This window comes from Dasypus novemcinctus, chromosome 19 (genome assembly GCF_030445035.2).
Source record: "Dasypus novemcinctus isolate mDasNov1 chromosome 19, mDasNov1.1.hap2, whole genome shotgun sequence".
Taxonomy (NCBI): Eukaryota; Metazoa; Chordata; class Mammalia; order Cingulata; family Dasypodidae; genus Dasypus; species Dasypus novemcinctus.
Window position 1 is genome coordinate 56,328,491 of NC_080691.1, and position 22,054 is coordinate 56,350,544.

Genomic DNA, 22,054 nt, shown 5'->3' on the forward strand with positions numbered 1-22,054 from the left:
AATCACCACACCATGGAGCCAAGAGTGCCTACAACTGAAAGCAGGAGGAGTGCATCCAGCATCCATGTGGAATCTAAGCCCCCTCTTGACATAGATGTGGAATGGACACAACCAATCCAAGGTCCACAGGATGGAGGAATAGAGTAAGGATTAGAGTGGACTTACTGATATTCTATTCATGAACTATCGTGGTTAGTTATCGAAGAAAATGTGGCATTGTTGTGGAAAAAGTGGCCATGGTGGCTGCTGGGTGTGGGGAATGGGAGGAAGAGATGAGATGTGGAGGCGTTTTTGGGACTTGGAGTTGTCCTGGTTGGTGCTGCAGGGATAATTACCGGATATTGTAGATCCTCCAATGGCCCACTGGATGGAATGTGGGAGAGTGTGGGCTATGATGTGGACCATTAACCATGAGGTGCAGCGGTCCTCAGAGATGTATTCACCAAATGCAATGAATATATCATGATGATGGAGGAGAATGTTGCTATTGGGGGGGGAGTAGTGGGGTGAGGGGTTGGGGGGGTACATGGGGACCTCATATTTTTTAATGTAATATTTAAAAAATGAATTAAAATAAATAAATTAATTAATTTTTTAAAAAGTCCCCTTGTCAAAAGGAGTGGCTACTCTGATAAGAAACAGTAACTTCTATAGTGGACTAATAAAAAAATGCATCAGATTACACATATTCTTGAAAGGCATAAAAACATATATGCTTTACCAAAGGATAAATACTAAACTAGAGTGAACTTGAGAAATATAATACAAATGAGTGTTATGCATATGTATGTACACGCACAGGTGTGTTTGTGTGTGTGTATATATATATTTTAGGCATCTTAATAACACATTAAAATGTTTATTATTATTAAACCATATTTCTAAATAAAAAGATTTTAATATGTCCAAAATCTCAAACCCTTCAAAATGATAATTCCACAAAATAAAGTATTTTTTATACTTTTAAAAAATTAATAAATCACAAGGAAAGTTACATTAAAAAACAAAAAAAAACCCAATAAAACATAAGATGTTCCCATATAACCCACTCCCCACCACATCATTTTTGTAATTGTATTTTTTTGAAGATATATGCATCACAAAAATATGTTGCACTAAAAAATATAAGAGGCTCCTGTATATCCCCCACCCCCAACCTCTCTCTTCACACATCACCAACTTCCCTCATCATTGCAACACCCTCATTGCACTCAGTGAACACATTTTGGGGCACTGCAGCCCTACACAGATAATAGTTTACCATGTGGTTCGCACTGTCCCGCAGTACATTCAGTGGGTTATGGTAGAATATATAAAGTCCAGCATCTGACCCTGCAATAGCATTAAGGCAACTCAAAATCCCCAAAATGCCCCAACATCACCTCTCTTCTACCCTCTCCCTGTTCTCAGCAACTAATGTGGTCACTTTCTCCACCTTGATGCTAAAATTTCTCCTATTACTTGTCACAATAGTTTTATGGTAGAATATCAGTAAGTCCACTCTAGTCCATATTTTATTCCTCCATTCTGTGGAACCTGAGATGGCGATGTCCTCTCCACCTCTAGATCAAGACAGGGCTGAGATTCCACATGGATGATGGATGCAATTCTTCTGCTTACAGTTTGTAGGCACTTTTGATTCCCTGGTGTGGTGGCTGACCATTTTCACCTCCCTATTAGCTGACCTGGGTAATACCATTGAACCAGAGAGTAGGAGTCGCCAATCTGCTGAGACTCAGGACCCAGCTGGCACACGGGCAGTCCAGAGATTCAAGTCTCCTGAGTATGGACCATCCCTTGTGCCAACCACAGGTTCAGTAAAAGTGAAAAAAGAGACGTGTAGAAAAGTCACATTTGAGTCCAGCTCCGTCACACTCAGGAGCACAAATTCCAAAGTAGGGCCCTCTGACATGGCACAAAGCTCTAAATCCATCTGCCATGATTATATACCCTGTTGATCACTGTAGCCTACAGGAGAACCAGTACCTAGGGTTGTATCTATCTTGGCTTTTTCTGGGCTCCTGCTGAGGAGTGTGTAAGCGTGACCCTTCTGATGACCTCCCGACTCTTTTTGGAAGACTCTTAGCCATATCAACTCGTTTGTCTTTGCCATTTTCCCCATTTATTCAAGGTCAAAGAGCAGTATTTAACCCTTGATCCAACCTGTAGGGTGAGATATTTTGCTGGTCTGAGTTTACTCTTTTATTAGAGGTCTCTTTTTAGTTGCTTCTCCAGTGAATAATTGGTAGTAATCCCTTGGCACTAAGGAAGCTCATCCTCAGGAGTCATGTCCCATGTTGGGGGGAAGGTAATGCATTTACATACTGAGTTTGGCTTAGACAGTGGCCACATTTGAGCAACATGGAGGCTCTCAGGAGGTAACTCATAGGCACCCTACAACTCTAGACCTAGTTCATTTTTCAGGCACACAGGCTCCTAAGCATAGTCATCAGTATCAAGGGCTCATTATTGGACCATTCTTCCTTGTTGATCTTTGCTGTTGCACTTGGGAAATAACGTATTTTTATGACAAATTTTGGAGTATATCTAATCCCAACCTAAGGACATTCCTACAAAAGCTCCTATCCCCTATAAATTAAGCACTTTTGACCTTAAATTTGCATGAGTCACAACTTCTTCTGCATATGGGCTTGGAAGATGCCTGATTCTTTCTTATTTAAAAATGTATTACTTTATATAATGTTATAAGTTACTTGTTAAAACAAGGTAGTAATTACAATAATAATAAGTTTGCTTTTATCAGTGATAACACTCCCCATTTTTGTTCATTCTACAATTTGAGTGGTTTGGAGTGATATCTTTTCTGGCTGTTTCAGTCTGAGAAGGGATATATGGAGCAGAGGAATGCAATTGTTCTGCTTGCAATTTAAAACACTCATTATTTTTAGGGCGGGGCTGGTCAAGTTTCATCATTTTTTTAGTCATCTGTGGCAGGTCCAAGGAATTGGAGGGTAGGAAATGACCACGTATCTTCTGGACTTCATGGTTCAATTAGCATATGAACAGTCAGAACTCTTTAAGTCTTTGAGGAATATACTTAAATGGCAAATTCAAAATCATAGGTTCAGATAAAAGATGTAGAAGAAACTTGATTAGGAATCGGTAAAAGACTACAACTATGTCATTTTGGGGAAATAGATTTACATATATTCCCAGATAGGGGCCACACAGGGGTTATTGGTTCCCTGAGTCTATAGGGTTTCATGTGGTGTCTGAATATGCCTAGGATCCGTAGTAGCTCTTTTCTTTGAGTCCTGTCTTTCTTTACTCTGGCAGTATATGAATTCTGGCTGAGATCTGCATAATCATAACCTCTGGAATTACCTCCTGAATTACTTTGAAGTCTCATAGCCATAAAATCTATTTCACTGAATATTTCCTCCTTATAGTCAAGGTCTTTCTCCAAATATATCACTGATTAATGCATGATAATATTCCCTCTGTGCCATGAAGACTCATTCCTGGGAGTCATGTCACATTATGGGGGAAAGATATTCAGTTTATTTGCAGTGTTTGGCTTAGAGAGAGACCACATTTGAGTCATAAGGAGGTTTTCAAGAAGCAACTCTTAAATGCTAATTATACACAGGTGTAATTTCATTATTAAAGCTATAAGGTTCATAAAGGTAAATTTAATATTTTTTTTCTTTATTGACTTTGTAATAATATTACATTAAAAATATATATGTGAGGTCCCATTCAACCCCACCCCTCCACCCCCCCTCTCCCCCCCCAACAACACTCGTTCCCATCATCATGACACATCCATTGGATTTGGTAAGTACATCTTTGGGCACCTCTGCACCTCATAGACAATGGTCCACATCATGGCCCATACTCTCCTCCATTCCATCCAGTGGGCCCTGTGAGGATTTACGATGTCCGGTGATTACCTCTGAGGCGCCATCCAGGACAGCTCCATGTCCCAAATACGCCTCCACCTCTCATCTCTTCCTGCCTTTCCCCATACCCATCGTCCACCATGTCCACTTTTCCCAATCCAATGCCACCTCTTCTATGTGGACATTGGATTGGTTGTGTCCATTGCACCTCTATGTCAAGAGGAGGCTCAGATTCCACATGGATGCTGGCTGCCATCCTCCCATTATCAGTTGTAATCACTCTAGGCTCCATGGTGTGGTGATTGTCCTTCTTCAACTCCATCTTAGCTGAGTGTGGTAAGTCCAATAAATCAGATTGTAGGTGCTGGAGTCTGTTGAGGCTCAGGACCTGGCTATCACATTATCAGTCCAGAGATTCAAATCCCCTAACTATATCTTAAACCCCAACGTTAACTGCACCTCCAGCAGATTAGTATGAAAGTCTTATGAAGGGAGATCCCATCTGAGTCCAGATTCATCACACATAAACACCATTTCCAAAGAGGGGCCATCTGCCCTGGTAGTAAACCCCATCGGCCATGACCATAACTCTCATGGGTCTCTTTAGCCCTCAAAGGAACCAATATCTGGGGGTTGTATCTGCTTTATCTGTCTCTCTGACTCTGCTCAGTTGTGCATGAGGGCAATCCTTCTGCCAGCCTCCAGACTCTTTTTTAGAAACTCGTAGCCATATAAACTCATTTCTCCTTTCCATTTCCCCCTTACTTTAGGTCAAACAGCATTTTAAAGTCATGTTATTTTATGTAGACATGGATATTCTGCTGATCCGCATTGAACCTTCCATATAAGGTCCTTTTCCAGTTGCATCATCAGTTGGTATTTGATAGTGGTCCCTCGTTGCCAGGGAGGCTCATCCCCGGGTGTCATGTCCCACGCTGGAGGGAAGGCATTGCATTTACATGCTGAGTTTGGCTTCGAGACTGGCCACATTTGAGTAACATGAAGGCTGACAGGAGGAAATTCCCAGGCACAATGTTGCTCTAGGCCTTGTTCTTATTTTAGGTTTATCAGCTCACAAGCATAGTCATTAGCATCAGGGGCTCACTGTTGAACCCTCACTCCCTCCCGGTCCCCGCCGCTGTACCTGGGAGACTATCGCTGCTCCCCTAGGGACCACGACAGAGCACCACTGGCCAGGAACCCAGTACCCCCCCTGCTGGGTTTTTAATTGATGCCACTATGAGTATATCCAATCATTACCATGCACCCTGGACATATGTTCTGTACAGCTCCCTGTCAGCCATATATCACCTGTCATTGATATCCCATACCAGTATCCCTCCATTGCCATTGTTGAAACACTCTGTGATCCAGAACTCCCCGAAATTTGAAGCCCAATATAATGTCATGGTCCCTTACTAGGGAATGGCATATAGCGATGGGTTTAAAGGATAGATAAAGAACTTGGATAAAGTTAGATAAAGAACTTAGATAAAGAATGTTGACTTGAAAAAATTCCACATCCTATCCTTTCCCCCCCCCCTAATTATTCAGCATTTCTTCGTAGGAGTCCTAGACCACAGCAATGAATATATATAATATACAGCACTCCCATACATCCACCACAACACCTTTTTCCTTCCACAGCGATACTCTTACACCCTATTCACATCATATTTACTTAAGGTGATGTACAGAGTCTGAGATATTAGCTTTCTAACATGGTAATATCTGTGCTTACATTATGGTGCATACTTTAGGATACACAGTTCTTTACATTTTTAGTTCTCCTATGTTTTACATTATGGTTTACATTATCAGTCTGTCGTCTCCTATATGTTATGGTATAATATTACATGTTTTATATCCATCCTTGTGTACTCTCAAGAAACTCCTCCCTTGCCCCCCATTTACTTTGGTTCCACACATTTAATGTCCATTTTCCCTTCCACCTTGGTGCCCACAGTGACAGCCAACCTCCGTTTCCTGAGGAGCCACTACCAGAGATAGATGGAATAGTGTTTAGGGCCTAACTTGCTCAACTGCCCCAATGCCCTGGGAGCCACCCTTTCTCTCGAGGGATAGAGTTCCCTCTATTTGGTGGCATTAGTCCTCCCCAGGATGTGGGTCCACCCCCACTCTCACTACTTGGGATTCTACCCCATGGTGTCACCCACTCTGTCAGAATGAGCATTTAGACATTCCCCAGGAGCCCGTCCTGCATCAAACCCTCCCCTCCGAGCATTCTAAACAGGTAACCCTCTTTATTATATTTTGATATTATTTTCTCGGCATTTTACTCTCCACCACCTCCTAACCCTCTCCTGTGTTCGTATGCTACCCCTCCCTCCCCCCACTTTTGGGCAACATTACCCAACCGTCCCTCCCCAGCCACCCTCAAACCCGTAAAGCCCCAACCAAAGGCAACCCCTTGCCCCCATTTTATCTCTTCTTTGTGTTCATACTTACCACCATCTCGTCTTAAATTCCACCCCTGCAGACATCGGCTCATATCCTTCCTCCACCCTCCGATTTCCTGTAAGCCTATCGTTCAGTCTCTTGCTATCTAGGGCAGCTTGTTTATTTCATATCATTGAGGTCATGTAGTATTTGTCCTTCAATGTCTGGGTTGCTTCACTCAACATAAGGTTCTCAAGATTCATCCATGTTATCACATGTGTTTGTAGTGTGTTTGTTCTTACAGCCGAGTAGTATTCCATTGTGTGTATATACCACATTTTATTGATCCACTCATCTGTTGATGGGCATTTGGGTTGATTCCAACTTTTGGCAATAGTGAACAATGCTGCTATGAACATTGGTGTACATATATCGGTTTGTGTCCTTGTTTTCAGTTCTGCTGGGTATATACCCAGCAGTGGTATTGCTGGGTCATATGGCAAATCTATGGCTAGTTTTTTGAGAAACCACCATACTGTCCTCCAGAATGGTTGGATCCTTCTGCATTCCCACCAGCAGTGGATGAGTGTTCCCCTTCCTTCACATCCTCTCCAGCACTTGTATTCTTCTGTTTTTTTCATAGCTGCCAATCTTATGGATGTAAGATGGTATCTCATTGTAGTTTTGATTTGCATTTCCCTGATAGCTAGAGATTTGGAACATTTTTTCATGTGCTTTCTTGCCATTTGTATTTCTTCCTCGGAGAAGTGTCTGTTTAAGTCTTTTTCCCATTTTTTAAATGGGTTGTTTATCTTTTTATTTTCAAGATATAGGAGTTCTTTATATATGCAAGTTATAAGTTTCTTATCAGATATATGATTGCCAAATATTTTCTCCCACTCTGTGGGCTCCCTTTTTACTTTCTTGACAAACTCCTTTGAGGTGCAGAAGGCTTTAATTCTGAGGAAGTCCCATTTATCTATTAGTTCTTTTGCTGCTCATGCTTTTGGTGAGATATTCATAAATCCATTTCCTATTACAAGGTCCTGTAGATGTTTCCCTACACTGCTTTCTAAGGTTTTTATGGTCTTGGCTCTTATATTTAGGTCTTTGATCCATCTTGAGTTGATCTTTGTATAAGGTGTGAGATGGTAATCCTCTTTCATTCTTCTACATGTGGCTATCCAGTTCTCCAGACACCATTTGTTGAATAGGCCACTGTCTTCCAATTGAGAGGGTTTGGTGGCTTTATCAAATATTATGTGGCTATATATGTGAGGTTCTATATCAGAGCTTTCAATTCGATTCCATTGGTCTATGTGTCTTTCCTTATGCCAATACCATGCTGTTTTCACCACCGTAGCTTTATAGTATGTTTTGAAGTCAGGTAGTGTGATTCCTCCAATTTCGTTTTTCTTTTTCAGTATGTCTTTGGCTATTCGGGGTCTCTTTCCTTTCCAAATAAATTTCATAGTTACTTTTTCTAGTTCCTTAAAGAAGGCTGCGTTGATTTTTATTGGGATTGCATTGAATGTGTAGATCAGTTTTGGTAGGATAGACATCTTAATAATGTTCAGTCTTCCTATCCATGAACAAGGAATAGTCTTCCATTTATTTAGGTCTTCTTTGATTTCCTTGAACAATCTTGTATAATTCTCGTTGTATAAGTTCTTTACCTCTTTAGTTAAATTTATTCCTAAGTATTTGATTTTTTTATTTACTATTGTGAATGGTATTTGTTTCTTGATTTCCTCCTGATCTTGCTCATTATTGGTGTACAGAAATGCTACTGATTTATGCGTATTGATCTTATAACTTGCGACTTTACTAAACTCATTTATGTGTTCTAGAATCTTCGTTGTAGATCTCTCAGGGTTTTCTATGTATAGGATCATGTCATCTGCAAATAATGAAATTTTGACTTCTTCCTTTCCAATTTGAACGCCTTTTATTTCTGGTTCTTGCCTCAGTGCTCGTGCAAGTACTTCTAAGACAATGTTAAATAGGAGCGGAGACAGTGGGCATCCTTGTCTTGTTCCTGAGTTTAGAGGGAAGGAGTCTAGGATTTCTCCATTGTAAACAATATTGGCTTTAGGTTTTTCATATATATTCTTTATCATGTTCAAAAAATTCCCTTGTATTCCAATCTTTTGGAGTGTTTTTATCAAGAAAGGGTGCTGTATTTTGTCAAATGCTTTTTCTGCATCAATAGATATAATCATGTGATTTTTTTCCTTCAATCTGTTTGTATGGTGTATTACGTTGATTGATTTTCTTATGTTGAACCATCCTTGCATACCTGGGATGAATCCCACTTGGTCGTGGTGTATAATACATTTAATGTATTGTTGAATACGATTAGCAAGTATTTTGTTAAGTATTTTTGCGTCTAGGTTCATCAGAGAAATTGGTCTGTAATTTTCCTTTCTTGTGATGTCTTTGTTTGGCTTTGGTACTAGGGTAATGTTGGCATCATAGAAGGAGTTGGGTAATGTTCTTTCCGTTTCGATGTTTTGGAATAGTTTCAGCAGGATTGGTGTCAGTTCTTTCCGGAATGTTTTGTAGAATTCACCTGTGAAGCCATCTGGCCCTGGGCTCTTCTTAGTTGGGAGATTTTTGATAACTGATTCTATCTCTCTGCTTGTGATTGGTTTGTTAAGATCATCAATTTCTTCTTTCGTCAATATGGGCTGCTTATGTGTTTCTAGGAATTTGTCCACTTCCTCTAGATTGTCATTTTTGTTGGAATATAGTTTTTCAAAATATCCTCTTATGATAGTCTTTATTTCTGTTGGGTCAGTGGTGATATCGCCTTTCTCATTTCTTATTTTGTGTATTTGCATCTTCTCTCTTTTTTTCTTGTTAGTGTTGCTAAAGGTTTGTGAATTTTGTTAATCTTCTCAAAAAACCAGCTCTTGGTCTTGTTTATCTGTTCAAGTGCTTTCTTATTTTCTATTTCATTTAGTTCTGCTCTTATCTTTGTTATTTCCTTCCTTCTTCTTCCTGTTGGGTTACTTTGTTGTTGTTTTTCTAATTCCTTCAAATGTGCAGTTAGTTCTTCGATTTTTGCTCTTTCTTCTTTTTTGATATATGAATTTATGGCTATAAACTTCCCTCTCAGTACTGCTTTTGCTGCATCCCATAAATTTTGGTATGTTGTGTTATCATTATCATTTGTTTCAAGGTAGTCATTGATTTCTTTTGAGATTTCCTCTTTGACCCACTGTTTTTCTAAGAGTGTGCTGTTTAATTTCCAAATCGTGGTGTGAAATCTGGGCTTCTGTCCCTTGCAAATCTCCAGCTTGACTCCACTGTGGTCAGAGATAATGTTTTGTATGATTTCAATCTTTCTGAATTTGTTCAGCCTTTCTTTGTGGCCTAGCATATGATCTATCTTGGAGAATGATCCATGTGCGCTTGAGAAAAATGTATATCCTGCTGTGTTTGGGTGTAGCGATCTATATATGTCTATTAGATCGAGCTCCTCTAATATACTATTCAGATGTTTTGTTTCTTTGGTGATTCTCTTTTGAGATGTTCTGTCCAGAGTTGATAGTGGTGTATTAAAATCCCCCACTATAATTGTAGATGTATCTATTCTTTCACTTAGTTTTTCCAGCGTTTGCCTGACGTATTTAGAGGCACCCTTGTTAGGGGCATAGATATTTATGATTGTTCGATCTTCTTGACAGATTTTCCCTTTCACTAAAATGTAGTATCCTTCTTTGTCTCTCACAATTGTTTCACATTTAAAGTCTATTTTGTCTGATATTAATATAGCTACTCCTGCCTTTTTTTGGTTATTGTTAGCTTGTATGATTGTTTTCCAGCCATTCACTTTCAATCTCCATGCGTCTCTGGGTCTAAGATGTGTCTCTTGTAGACAGCATATGGATGGGTCATATTTCCTTATCCAATGTCCCAGTCTGAATCTTTTGATAGGTGAGTTTAATCCGTTGACATTCAGTGTTATTACTATCAAGGAATTATTTGTGTTAGCCATATTTTGATTGGATTTGTGTTTGTCATATTTTGTTTGTATATTTTTTTGGTCTTTTTTGTTGTTGTTGTTGGTCTTATACTCTCCTCCAACTTTGCCTTTCCTGTTTTTTCCTTTCTTCCTGCAGAACTCCCTTTAGAATTTCTTGAAGGGGAGGTTTCTTGTTGGTATACTCTTTCAGTTTCTGTTTGTCTGTGAATATTTTGAACTCTCCATCATGTTTGAATGCTAGTTTAGCTGGATAGAGTATTCTTGGTTGGAAGTTTTTTTCCTTTAGTACCTTGACTATATCATACCACTGTCTTCTTGCCTCCATGGTTTCAGAAGAGAAATCAGCACTTAATCTAATTGAGCTTCCCTTGTATGTGATGGTTTTCTTTTCTCTTGCTGCTTTTAGGATTTTCTCTTTGTCTTGAGCCTTGGATAATTTGATAAGTATATGTCTTGGGGTGGGCCTGTTGGGGTTTATGACTTGTGGAGTGCGCTGTGCTTCTTGGATATGTACATCTGTCTCTTTCAGTAGATTTGGGAAGTTTTCAGCCATTATTTCCTGCAACACTCCTTCTGTCCCCTTTCCCTTCTCTTCACCTTCTGGAATGCCTATAATACGTATGTTTGAGCGTTTTGCATTGTCATTCAGGTCCCTAAATCCTAATTGGATTTTTTCTATCTTCTTATTGACCCCTTCTACTATCTGTTTGATTTCTGAGGTACTGTCTTCCACATCACTAATTCTCTGCTCTGTCTCTTCTAGTCTGCTGATATTTGCTGCAAGTGTATTTTTGATTTCTTGAACTGTGGTGTTCATTCCCATCATATCTGTTATGTTTTTGTGTATGTCTGCAATTTCCCCTCCAAGTGATGTCTTCATGTTGTTAACCTCTTTCATTACTGCATCAAATTTGTCGGTGATAAATGTTCTGAGTTCTTTCATTGCTTGTGCCAAGTTTTGCTCCCCTTCGTGATTATTGGTTTGTTGATGGGATTCAGTCATGTTTTCCTGATTATTGGTTTGGTTTGTAGATTTTTGTTGCTTTCTGGTCATCTCTTTATTTTGATGAATTTAATCAGTTCCTTAGCTTCTTTGTCTGCTTTTGGAGGTTAATTAGTTGTTATTTTTGCATAGGTGTTATATCTTCTCTTTGTCACTTTTTTCTTCTTACTCAAGTTACTTGTTGTTGGTTAAGTTCACTTTAGAAGAAAGTATTAGTGTTGGGGAAAGGCAATTGTGTCAGCAAGGGTAAAGTGTAAAGTGGTATTGGTAATGTATGTTAACAAAGCAAGAATATGAGATCTGGGAGGATGGAGGTTAGATTCATGTAGATTGTATAGAGTTATAGCTGTAGGTAGAGTATCTTTTATGAAGTAGATGACTGAATATAGGCAGAATATGGTATGAACTACAAAGCTATTGTTTTCATGAGAGAGGGAAAAAGAAAAGAAGGGTAATAGTTTCAAGAGTGGATAACAGACAGAAAACAGAACAAAGGTATTAGAAATTAAGAGTTAGACACTTTGTGGATCAAAGAATGGGAGGTGGGGGGTGGAATATAGGAGAGACAGTAGATGATAGGTCTTATCAAGATGCAGGGGAAGAGGGATAGTGTAGGTAGCCTAAATCAGTTCACACAGAAATGAGGCAGTGGAGGATGGGAAAACCCAGCAAATGTGAGGTGTTCCCTGTAGCACGTATTGTGTACTTGAATTAAAATAAAATAAGTGGAAAATGAGGGACAAGAGGGAAAGAGAGAACCGAAAAAAAAAAACACTAATTATAATAAAGAAAAAAAGAAAGACAAGAAGAAAGGAAGAAAGAAAAAGAGGATAGGCAAACGGTGGGGAACAGATAGGGGGGAGAGAGATACAGGTATACACGTGTCACCATTGCAACACTATCTAAAACAACAACCAAAAAAACCCCTAAATATCTGTATAAAAAAAAAAAAGGACTTTGGGGGAGACGCTAGGAGAAAAGACTAGGGGATAATGCAATATTAGCAATCAGGGCGTCAAAAAGAGTAAAAAATAAGATAAAGTGAAAATAAAAACAAAACAATATGAACCAATAAAGATAAAACGCAAACGTTAAGGTCCAGGGCACTCAAGGACCCCAGGTAGACCCCAGAGCGTGATGGATTCAGGGGTGGAAAGTCTGAGACACTGAAGACTCAAGAGGTGTGAGTCTGGGGTGTGGACCACCAGAGTTCAGGGGACCCAGACCTGGCAAGCTCAAATCTGGTCCACAGAAAGCTTAGGAGCCCCGCAGTGCAACACAGCCCTCAGGGATCCCCGTAGCTGGGTGCCAGCCCCGTGGGGGAAGCCAGATCCGCGAATTTTATATTGAATGTCTGATCCCTGAAATTCACCTAACTCCTCAGGGTATCAGCCTTTGGACAGCTCCCTCCCTGTGCTCCCACGCAACGGCCACTTGAGGGCGCCTCTACACCACGGCCAGTTCAATGACCCAGATCCCGAGCCCCGCCGGGTGGGCTGGGCTTCAGCTGGAAACGCCAAAAACAGACTCTAAGATCCGAAATCCCAAACTTCGCAAAATATCCCCCAATCAGCTTCCAGACGTGTCCTCCTCCCTCACTGCACCCTACAACAGTCTCCCAATTGTGTCCCCTTATTGTCCAAAATCCAATTCCGTTGCAGATCGGCAGCCGGACCTGTGGGGATGGGGCTCCAGGCGGAAGCACTACCCCCCCTGTCCGGCGACCAAAAACGTCCCCGCTTCACAAGAAAACACCGTCTGTCTCCCCAAATCAATCTGCAAAGGAGTCTTGTCCCAACAATCCCTCACCAGCCAGCCCAGTATCCGCGAATTTCTCAGCACCGCAAAGCCTCCAGTAAAAGGAAAAAAAAAACAAAAACCCTGGCCGCCGCGGCTCCGGAGCTTCAGGAGCACCCGCTACCGTGGCTCCGCCCACCCAAGGAGGGAACTTCCCGAGCCCAGCTGGGACCTCCGTTTATATATTATAGATGTATCCTCTCTGTTACCTTCCCACCGAATTGACGTCCAGACACCTTCCAACCAGCAAAAATCCCCGAAACAGCGCGGTCCCAAAGAGCCTTCAACGCTGCCCAGCCGCCCCCTGCAGAGACACTACCAGGCAAGCTCACGCAGCCACCATCTTGCCGAAAAGCCCCTGTCTCCAAATTTAATATTAAAAGCTTGACTAATTGGCCTTTTTTCTTTTATTAGGCAAAGCTTACATAATCCAGAGCTTTTTGCCATAATATTGGAGAAAAAAAGAAGGACTTTCCCAGGATTAAAATGTAATATTTTGTTAGCTACTCTGTGGGTCTCTATATATCCAGAAAACATACCTTTGGTAACCTGGATACTATTATATACCATAGAAATATCTAGTTATATAACTTTCAAGATGTTTATTAAACCATGTCCATCAGGACATATAACCGTTTCCCATCTTTACATTCTTACAGTGTTATGTTAATTGATAGTTAGAACATAAATTATTTGTTCACCTTCAATCTAATGTAAAGTTCTTGACTTGTACTTTCAGAGAGGACCCTGAGTAAAACAGTTTAACTGACAAGGACATTAGTTGCTTTTGTGGCATAAAATATTTTTCTAAGAATAAACTTCGTAAGTTTCCCATACCCCGCCAATATTTGATGCTCAAAATTGGTGTGTAACTATTCAAATTGATGCAAGGATGTTAAAATATTACTGTTACCTATCATCCATACTTAGCTTTAGATGACTTGTTTCCCCATTCCACCCTACCAACCACACCCTGTACAAGTGCCATATATTTTTTATGATCCTGAAAGAACATTCTTATATTTGTATTATTAACCACAATCCTTGGCCTCCAGTGTGCTCACTGTGTTTTACAAACCAATGTTTAAACATCTGGCTTCCCTTCTAGCAATTATACAACACAAAGCTTCCCCTTTCAACCATGTTCACAGATATAATTCAGCACTGTTAATTATACTCACACTGTAGTTCTACCATTATCACAGTCCATTTCCAAACCATTACAATCAACCTAATTAAAGTTCTGTACTAATTAAACATCGACTTCATATTCTTTACTCCCATTCTATTATTGGCACCTTGATTATGTGCATAAATATTTATGATTGATCTTTCTTCTTGGTAGATTGCCCCTTTAATTGATATACAGTGAATTTCTTTGTCTCTTAAAAGTGTCTTGCATTAAATATCTCTTTTGTCTGAAATTAGTATCACTACCCCACCTCTTTTTTGTTTACTATTTGTATGAAATGCCTTTTTCCAACCTTTTATTTGCAACATATTTGTATCCTTAGGTCTAACGTGAGTCTCTTGTAAACAGTAAATAGTTGGATAATGCTTTGTTTATCCATTCTGCCCATCTGTCTCTTAATTGGTGAGTCTAATCTATCATCATTCTAAGTTGTTACTGAAAAGGCAGTACTTTCTTCAATCATTTTATCTTTAAGATTGTATATGTCATATCTTATTTTTATTTTACACTTTCCATTACATTTACTAAATATCTTCCTTTCTATATTCTCCTCCAAACTACTCCTCCTTTACTTTTTCTTTCAGTCCGCAGAACTGCTTTTAGTATTATTAATAAGACAGGGCACTTTCAAATGAATTCTCTGTTTCTGTCTATATCTAAATATTTTAAATCCTGCCTCAATTCTCAAGATGGATTTTGCTAGATTAAGAATTTTGCCTTCTAAAACAATCATGCACATGTACAGAATTCCCAAACTTTTACTATACACTTGTTTATGTATGTTCATATATAAATGATATAAAGATAATAACAATCAGATTGGCTAGGGGAAAATACTTTGTTTAGTAGTAATATTTTTTTTAAAGATTTATTTATTTATTTAATTCCCCCCTCCCCCGGTTGTCTGTTCTCTGTGTCTATTTGCTGCATCTTGTTTCTTTGTCCGCTTCTGTTGTCCTCAGCAGCACAGGAAGTGTGGGCAGCGCCATTCCTGGGCAGGCTGCACTTTCTTTCGCGCTGGGCGGCTCTCCTTACAGGGCGCACTCCTTGCGCATGGGGGTCCCCTACGTGGGGACACCCCTGCTTTGCAGGGCACTCCTTGCGCACATCAGCACTGCGCATGGGCCAGCTCCACACGGGTCAAGGAGGCCCAGGGTTTGAACCGCGGACCTCCCATGTGGTAGACGGACGCCCTAACCACTGGGCCAAGTCCGTTTCCCAAGTAGTAGTATTTTGATAATGCTCTTTAATCATTAGTTAAAAATGTTTAAAAACAATGCAAGTTATTGGTGGTAGGGTGAGATGTTAAATATGTTTTTTTTGATGTTATATATGTTTGTTTTGTAAGTTCACAACTATTATACTCTTATGGTTTATATATGAGTGATATATTTCAATAAATTTTTTAAAACTTAAAAAAACTACAATTAAGAGAAAAAGGAATTTTCCCTGACTTTTTTTTCTGGTTCAGTACCTTAAATATATCTTACCACAACCTTCTCACCTCTATGTTATCTGACAGGAAATCAACATTTGCTCTTGTTGTAGAGCCCTTTTATGTGTTGAATTACTCATCTCTTGTTGCTTTCAGAATTCTGTCTTTAAGTTTGTCATTTGACATTCTGATTAGTATATATCTAGGAGGAGGTCTATTAACATTTCCTCTGTTTAGTGTATGTTGTTTGGAAATTTTGACCTTTATTTCCTCAAATATCCTTTCTGCCCTTTTTCCCTTCTCTTCTCTTTCTTGGACTCACATAGCACCTCTGTTTATGTCCTTTGTCTGTCATTCCAATACCTGAGACCCTAGTCAATTTTTCCCCATTATTTTATCTATCTGTCCTCTTGTCCATAAAATTTTGGTTCTCCTGTTCTTTCTTTTGACTGTTCAAATCTGCTATTGTGTGACTCTAATGAATTTTAATTTCTTCTATTGTGTCTTTCACCCCAGTAATTTCTCTTATGTTTCTTTTTATACTTTCAAATTCTTCTTTATGATCACAGGTGACTTCTTAGTATCCTTTATTTCTTTTGCAGTATTTTACTTCATCTCCTTGAATTTATTTAGGTTTGTCTGAATATCTTTGATTAGGTTTTCCAACTTCTGTGTCTCCTTTGAATTTTTAATCTTTCCCCTGAATAAGCCAATCCTCTTGTTTCTTAGTATGGCTTCTAATTTTTGCTGCTATTCAAGCATATGAGTATCTTGATGATTTTAATCTAAAGTTCAGGTTCTATCACTAGCTTAGGCTATTAGTGTTGATTGACTTTGAGTTAAGGCTTTTCTTTTATGCTTGTTATAAATTAGTCAAGACTTTTAGAATACATCATACTTAACTTATCAGATTTTTCATGTTCTTATTCATCTGATTCTTTCCCTGGATAGGTGGTATAATTTTTAAGATTATACTTTTTGTGCAAACATTTTACCTCCATCAGAAAGTTTCGTTCCTCTGTTCCTTCTCTTAGAATCTTAGTATTTACTCTTTGTTTTTAGCTTTTTACAAACATTTTATTGTCTTTACCTGTTTTACCTGGAGGGTAAATTCTGAGAGTAGGGCCACCCCAGAGATGACTTTCTCAAGTCAGAATTTCCCAGCCAAAACAGGAACAGGAACCTACAAACTAATGTGCAGACTGGCTCCAAGTCTGGGGATGGTTCAGGAAGGACACCATAAAGCCTCTTTGATGACTTTCCCAAACTGTTCTCTCCTGGCCTACCAAGCAAATGTAGTCCTTCAAATAACTTCTTCCCACACCCTGAGGGAAGCAATGAGTTTTTCAATCTCAACCATCTACAGCACTGTTTGAGGTGGTGTTGAAACAATTGCTCAAACAGCACTTTTCCAGGGAAGTTTGAAAGAATTCCTCAGAGACAGGAACCAATGATCCATATTTGTCAATCAAATTCCATGATCAGTGGTTGGGAAGAGTATTTTTATGTCCCTTTCTGTCTTCAGTGATCCAACCATGGATTGGAACCCAAGGCTGTCCAGTGTAAGAATGGGGAATGGTTGCTGGCAGCTGCCATTCAGAAGGAGCAACTCATTTTTCTCCACTGTAGTTTATCAGTGTCATACAGAGATTGCCTGGCTTCTAGAGCCCCACAACAGTTGTCTAAGACAGTTCCTGCTGTTCAAAAGACGTTTTGGTGGAAAAAATGAGTCTTTGAAATCCCTAAGCCTCCAACTTCCCCAGAAGTCGAAAGTGATAGGTTGTTTTTTATTATCTTATTTTTAAAGATACATAGATCACACAAAATGTTACATTGAAAATATAAGAGGTTCAGATATACCCTACTCCTCACACCACCCACTCCTCCCACATCAATAATTTCTTTCATTAGTGTGGTACATTCATTGTATTTGATGAGTATATTTTGGAGCACTACTACATGGTATGGATTATAGTTTGTTTTCTAGTTAACACAATTTCCAAGTCCATTCAGTGGGTTATGGGAGGATATACAATATCCTGCATCTGTCCCTGCAATATCATTCTGGACAATTCCATGTCCCAAAAATCACACCTCTTTTTCTTTCTCCCTGCCTTCAGTAGCTCCCATGGTCCCTGTCTCCACATCAATGATATAATTTCTTCCATTGCTAGAGTCACAAAATTCTATAGTAGAATATATGTAAGTCCACTTTATTTCATATTTTATTCCTCCATCCTGAGGACCTTGGGATGGCAATGCCCACTCCACCTCTAAATGGAGAGGGGGCTTAGAGGGCTGATGGGTTGGATTTTCCTGCTTGCATTTGTAGACCCTCTCAGTTCCTTGGTGTGGTGGTTGACCATTCCCACCTCCCCATTAGCTGACCTGGGTAAGTCCAATGAACTGGAGAGTAGGTGTTGCAACTCTGCTGAGTGTCAGGACCCAGCTGGCACATGGACAGTCCAGAGATTCAAATTGTCTGAGCATATACCAACGGCATCACCAACCACAGGTTCAGTAAAAGCGACAGAAAAGACACTCGTAGAGAAGTCATATCTGAGTCCAATTCCATCACACTCAGGAGTACAAATTCCAAAGTAGGGCCCACTGGTGAGACAATGAACTCCAGAGCCATCTGCCATGACTATAGGACCTAGGTGTCTCCATACCCCTCAGGAGCACCACTACCTGGGTTTGTATCTACTTTGGCTCCGTCTGAGATCCTGCTGGGACGTGTGTAAATGTGATACCTCTGATGAACTCCTGACTCATTTTGAAGACACTTAGCCATAAAAACTCTTCCAGCAGTGAAGCTCGGTTGTCACTGTGGGCCCCAAGAGGACCAGAATAGTGGAATACAATGGATGGAAGAGGGGGTAACTGGCGGCAATGTAAGAGTTCTGCATGATTGTGCAATGATGGATGCAGGCTGTGTTAAATTTCACCAAATATTTATAAAAGTGTATAGTCTAAACTATAAACTATAATGTAAACCATAATGTAAACAAAAATTGATAAATGTGTACGGTCTAAAGTGTAAACCATAATGGAGCCATGGTTAGTAGCTATGTTTCAATATCTGTACATAAGGTGTAGCAAATTTAACATTCACACTTAAAAAGACCATTGTAAGGGGAAGGGGAAAAGGGTTTAATTTTGGGTTCTATATTTGAAATTGCTGTGACCTAAAACTTTTTTGAACACATAATAAAAAAAAAGGATATGGCCACTGAAGAAGAAATGGAAGAGATTGCCTTGTCACTGTGCACAGACAGGAATAAATATTACAGTGATGAAAGGCAAAATGTCAAAAAAATTAATATTTTTCATTTCTGATGCCCCAATTTTTTCACTTTATTTTAATTTTTCTAAATTATTATGCATTTTATTTCTAATATTTAAACCTATCATTACTGTTTCATTTTCCTATTAATTGAATTTGGCAATGTGATAGGGTCCATTTTTGAAGAAGCTTTGATTCACAAAGGAGTTCAACTATGGCAGAGGGAGCATTGGTGTGGGGTGTCATTGACAGGGGATGCATGGGTGGGAGGGAGTTCTCCAAGCCATGCATGTAGTGTATATAGTTGTGTTCAGATATTCATTGATTATTGACATAGTTGGTAGAGTTTCACACGACAACTAAGGGAGTGCTAAGTTCCCATCCTGGGGAGCTCTGTTACATTCTCCAATGCAATAGCAACCATCCTTCATGTGCCAGCGCAGACATTAGTCAGGGAGAATGGTCCAATAATGGTTCCTTGACACTGATGACTATGCTTATGAGCCTAGAACTGCAGGGTGCCTTAGAGTTAAGACATGAGAACCTCCATGTTGCTCAAATGTGACCACTCATTAAGCCAAACTCAGCCTACAAATGCAATTCCTTCACCCTAGCATGGGACATGACTTCTGGGGGTGAGCCTCCCTGGTGCTAAGTGATTACTACCAACCACCACCTCGTTATGCAGCTAGAAAAAGACCTTGAATAAAAAGTTATGGTTTTATACATTTTTAGTGTAATTTAACATGTCCTATATCAATCATTGCATGATCTTGTGGAACACTTCCATTGCCCCACAGTTACACTGATTCCATCTATTCAGTACTACTTTCCCCCTCCCCTCAGGGCCCACCATGACAATCAATCTTCATTTCTTCAAGGACCATATTCAGAGATACTTGCAAAAATGTTGAGGGCTTGACATACTTGACTGTCCTAACCCATTATGAGCCACCAATTCTCTTGAGAGATACAATTCTCTCTGTTTGAGAACATCAGTCTTCCCCAGGATGTGGGTATACCTTAACTCTTGATTTTTGCATTTAAGAACTTATCAGCAATTTGCCCTAAGACAATGCATATTTCTTTATTTTCATCTTAATATTTAATGTTATATTCTTCACATTTATATCTTTTTTTTTTTAAGTAATGGGCCTGGAGCTTGAACTTGGGCCCTAATATGTGAGAAATCAGCACTCAACCCCTGAGCCATATCAGCTCTCTGATACATTATCTTTTATGGGCTTTTATTTTATAACTATACAAGTGTATCCTGAAGTCAAAACAATCAAATTTTGTTTTTTCCACTGGTATGCTCAATTGTTAGAGTAACATATTTAAAACATATTATATTCTTTTCACTGAAGTTCCTTTAACATTGTAAAAAATCAGTTAACTCTTGTATGATTGTATGTTTCTATCTTTGGAATCTCTTCTGTTTCACTGGTTATTGTGTGGTTAAAATTCTTCCTATATTGTCTTTACATTTTCAATATGGTATATAGGTTGTAATTATATTCTCACATTATTTCACCTTCCATTTCTTTTCTTAATGCGTTTTTCAAATATCAAAATTTATTTTCAGTTTTGTTAAATAAAACTAATTATTTTCATGGCTTGTGCTTACTCTGTCAATGTATATGGAAATTTTCATTATTCAAAGTCAAGCATATTGTTTTCAATTTATATTGGTGTCTCTCCCTCAACCAATTACTCAAAGCCTTGGTTATTGCAACCATCTAAAAATGCTTTACCAACATATTCAAATTCTTTCATTATATTTTAAAAAGTATTGTGATGGTGAATTTCTGGAGGATCCAAGAAATGCTGCAGTCACAAACATGCTCTCCTTTCTCAGTCATCATTGTTTATGTCAAAGTAAACAGCCTGAATTGAGGTTTAGGTTTACTGATCCTTTACTCATGGAAGAAAAAGGCAGGTTTAAACATTTCTGGATGTCAGGGATCTCAGGATATCAAGAAGTCATTTGCTTTGCACAGATGTGCACTTCCTCATCATACATCCCTGCCTCATTTGGTCATGCCCATTTAGGTGCATATTGTAATATTTTAATGGCCTTTGACCACTTCTAGCATGGCACAGTGGACAGCAGGGCCCATCTTAGGAAAATGTTAACCTTGTTTTCACTCCTCCCACTAAGGTAGCTGCACAGAGCTACATTCATGTTACAGAGAAATGAGTCAATATCTACTAAGGACTGGTGATTACATCACTGACCCCAGAAGCCTGGAGAGCCATGACCCCTGCACATGTAGAAGAGAAAGTGGGAGAGGCAGGGTTGTAGTAAATCTAAGATTAGACATGAGTAGAAAAGAGGAAAACCTATGCTTCCTGTGGTAAAAATCTACTTGCAGAGATGTTTAATGAATAAGGAGAGATTTTACATTCAACAAAGAGGACATTCACCATTTTAGTTTATGTAACTTCTCTTAATTCTATTTGGAATTCAATAAAATCCTGTCTTATGTAATCTCCCTCAGATCTCTTGTGAATCAATTGAGGCTTCCCAGACAAGAAGCAGTGGCCAAAGTGAAAGCATAAGGTCTTCTCTTACTCATTCGCACTCTATGTTCTACCTACATCTGATGGTTGTTTATTCAAAAAATTTATGAGTTTCAGAGTCACGAAGGGCCTCAGTAATGTAATGTGAAGCTATCAAGGGTGTGAGAAAAGAAAGGAGCTCCAAACCCTGACTGGAAGCTCTTCACCTACTTTCCCCTGTCCCTTCTCCTGGAAATTCCCTGATTGGATGTCCTAAGCCCATTCAGTCCAGGCCTGACCTAGGCTCCCAGAGGGGCAGATTGATTAAACCTAAATGAAAGAAACCCAGTTGGCGCAGTTAAGTGACATACTGGAGACATTTAAATGTGCAATGACCTGATCATGCATATGAATGTCTCTGTGACAGGAGGATCATGGAGGTTGTCAGGTTGGGGGAGCTAAGATTTCTGAACCTAATACAGGTATCACACATGCAGGTAGGTTGGAGTCATGAAAGCAACTAAGGCAAAATGCCAATTTATAGAGTAGGTTCCAGTGTTGTACCAATGGGGTGTTTCGAATGGA